Source organism: Rhinopithecus bieti, unplaced genomic scaffold (genome assembly GCF_001698545.2).
Source record: "Rhinopithecus bieti isolate Rb0 unplaced genomic scaffold, ASM169854v2 scaffold_5399, whole genome shotgun sequence".
NCBI classification, from domain to species: domain Eukaryota; kingdom Metazoa; phylum Chordata; class Mammalia; order Primates; family Cercopithecidae; genus Rhinopithecus; species Rhinopithecus bieti.
This window is the reverse complement of record NW_016804747.1, coordinates 229452-232846: the sequence shown is the minus strand read 5'-3', so window position 1 is coordinate 232846 and position 3395 is coordinate 229452. Positions and strand designations below refer to the sequence as shown.

General features: G+C 41.6%; 1 long non-coding RNA gene across 1 annotated transcript; it reads right to left on the bottom strand.

The window, feature by feature from the left end:
• Positions 1-322: 322 nt before the first annotated feature.
• On the bottom strand, positions 323-2002 carry LOC108528525 (uncharacterized). Its single transcript, XR_001885176.1, has 2 exons — positions 1605-2002; positions 323-1515 (listed from the first exon to the last, which is right to left on the bottom strand). It is a non-coding gene; the product is annotated as an uncharacterized LOC108528525 (long non-coding RNA).
• Between the last annotated feature and the right edge of the window lie 1393 nt (positions 2003-3395).

Genomic DNA, 3395 nt, shown 5'->3' with positions numbered 1-3395 from the left:
CAGTGCAGCTGGGGTTTGTCTTACGGCGGAGGCAAGCATCTATAGTTCTGAAATGCGCTGTCGCAGGTCAGCCTCTTCCCTATTATTGAACACTTTGAAGGCGAGGTTGATTAATTCCTGTTGTGGGGTTTGAGGGCCAGATTCTAATTTTTGAAGTTTCTTTCTACTGTCAGGAACTGACTGGGTAATAAAATGCATGTTAAGAATAAAAGGGACTTCTGGCCCTTCAGGGTCTAGTGCTGTATATTGCCTGAGGGTGGCCATAAACTGAGCTGGATTTTTATCTTTGTTCTGAGGGTTTTTTTGTTATTTGTTTGTTTGTTTTTTTAGTTAGTCATAATTGACAGCTTTACATGCAGCCTTCTGAAGTCCTTGAAGTAGGCAAGAGATCATGTAGTCCCGGCTGGCTATGCCGTGGTCTTGGGCCTGGTAAGTCCATCCGGGGTCTTCACGAGATACTGCCCTAGAATCTTCTTGGAGGCCAGGCTCAAGGCACTGGCGGTTATCAGCATTAGATTGAGCTAGGGTCCAAACCCGCTCTTGCTCCTCAGGAGTGAGAGTAGAGGTGAGGATGACGTTTAAGTCAATCCAAGTAAGATTATAGGACTGGGTTAAGTATTGGAATTCTTGTATACATTTGATGGGGTCAGATGGGAAAGAGCCTAGATGTTGGCTAATTTGGGAAAGGTGGAACAGGGAGAAAGGGACCTGAACCTGAACTATTCCTTCGGTTCCTGCCACCTCTGGAAGGGGAAATTGCTAGGCCTGGGGGTTGGCCACAGGCCCAAATTGTAAGCCAGACCCGATGTGGGGAACGGTGGTAATGGGAGGGATATAAGGTGGTAGGTTGTGTGTAGAAATAGGCTCTGGGGGAGAATTAGAAGCAGATTCGGATAGGTGGTGGTGGGGAGAAAGATCGGAGGGGTCAACAGACAAAGAGGAGTCAGCATCGCCAGTGGAAGAAGAAGGCGTAGACAGAAAAGAAATAAGGAAAATTTGGGATGGATTACATTGGGAGCATAGGCTAGGGAGAGGTCGTAGTGTAAAAAAATGCCTGGATGTAGGGTACGTCAGACCATTTGCCTATTTTGCCATAGAAGTTATCTAAGTCCCACAAAATAGAGAAATTGAAAGTGCCCTTTTCTGGCCACTGAGAGCCATTGTCTAATTTATATTGGGGCCAGGACACGTTACAGAAAAAAAAAAAAAAAAAACTACATGTTTAGCCTTTAGATTGGGCGCAAGCTGAAGAGGTTTGAGGTTTTTGAGAACACAAGCCAGAGAGGAGGAAGGAGGGATGGAGGGCGGAAGACTGCCCAGGATAGAACAAGGAAAGATTTTGGGGGAAAGAAAGTGACAAGGAAAAGAGCAACCACTAGGATCCTCAGTGGGCATCCCCAATGGAGGTCCCGGGTTGTGTGACTGGCAAATGGCCAAGGCAGGCGTCTCTGGCATTGACCAAACACTGAGAGAAGACTGTCTTCCCAAGAAGAGTCCGTGACCAATGTTGGATTTCTGAAACACGGATAAGAGGAAGGTTCCTTGTTTCAATTTTGAAAAGAGAAAAAGGGAGGGAGAGATGAGGAGAGATCGAGGCAGCTTACCCGATGCACAGACAGAGGCCGGAGTGCTCGCGGGGCTGGTCTGAGGTCCTGAGGTCGAGGGAAGTCTCTTGCACAGGAGAACTTGGGCACGGGGAGGCTAGGGGAGAGGTCTCCCGGAGGAGTTCCCCTATCCCGGGCTTTCGGCACCAAATGTTATGCGAGCGTCTAATTAAAGAGACAACCTGAACAGGCTCAGTGTGAGCAACAAGGCTCTTTATTCACCCGGGGGCGAGTGGGCTGAGTCTGAAAAGGAAGTCAGCAGAGGGTAATGGGGTTGGAGCTAGTTGTATCGGTTAGGGGTAAGCACTGGAAAGTTACAGTTAGGAGCCGTTTATTGCGGGCAGAAGAAGAATGTCATAAGGTACATTATCACAAACTTACAGAGCACAGTGTCACGATTATTTATGCAGTAATATCACATTTATTTTAATTATTGAGGTTTTATAATTTGTTTGAACATCTGGTAACAATTGTTCCATTCATTGCTGTTCCATTTTATGCCTTTTGTGGTCATTCTTGCTTGCTTAATCTTCAAACTGATTGTTATAATGAACTTGTCTAACTCAGGCAAAACAATCAGACAAATAAATAAAAGCAAAAACTTAATGGTATTGTCATTTTTTGCATTAAATTAACTTGGGAAGGAATGACATCGTTATGGTATTGAAGTTTCTTATTCAAAGATGATATAGGCATTCTCATTTGCTTAAGCTACTTTTGTGTCTTTTGGAAGTCTTTTACAACAGTCTTAGTAAGATTTTGGATGTTTTTCATTAAGTTTATGGTTAGGCCATCAGATTTGTTTTACTATACTTTCCAGATATTGTTGCTGTCAGTGATTTGGCCCTAACTGCATGTATTTTGGGACTCATGGAGTTACTTTGTGACTTGGTTTTATGGTGTATGTTGGCTGTGATAATTTTGTTGTTTTACTCATTTTATGCTATATTTGGTGAGATGATTTAGGGATATAAAAAAAAAAATGCTGCCACTGTAACTTTGCCAGGCATGCTCAAAAATTTTTGAGTCTACATATTTTCTAATATAAAATCTCTGTTACCAAATATGCAAAATATATTTCCAAGATTAGGTGATAATTATCCCAAAGACACACATCCAATCCCAGAAACAGTATAATGTATAAAATCCTGCTATTTAGTGCTTACTAGTTAAGACAGACAAAGCAAATGGAATCTGCAAGAACCAGGATAATTGATTTGGAACCAAACATTTCAGTTTACTTTGTCCAGCTGTCCCTCTCAATATGTGATCTTTGGCTTTGTTTTTATTCCCTATCTCAAAGAAAGCAGATATTTTAGTTCACAGCAAAAATTTCCATTTAATTCATAATTGTCACATGCAGAAGAGAGTTTGTGAATTATTTTACGATATTGGCCTCAATGAGATTTAATCATGTTATATAAATTCAACTGGGGCAAGGAGTTACTGAATAAACTTACAGATTATTAACATACAACTATCTACAAGGAGAAGGTAGGGAATTATTACTGGTGGAGCAGGACATGCGGAAGCCACTCATCTACTTAACAACATGATCTCTCTAGTTATGGTGGCTCTGAACAATTCTCTGGAAAAAACTATAATGCTAATTGGGCAATGCTACAATTTCCATAGAGTGGATATAAGAATAACTTTCCTCTCACAGAGTCTGGAGTTGTCTCATGCAGAAATGAAATCCTTTTAGTAATAAGATGCTGATTAAAAACAGTGGCTTACACAGGTTATTATACTTTCTCTCTCATAAAGAAATCCAGAGGAAGTCAATCCATG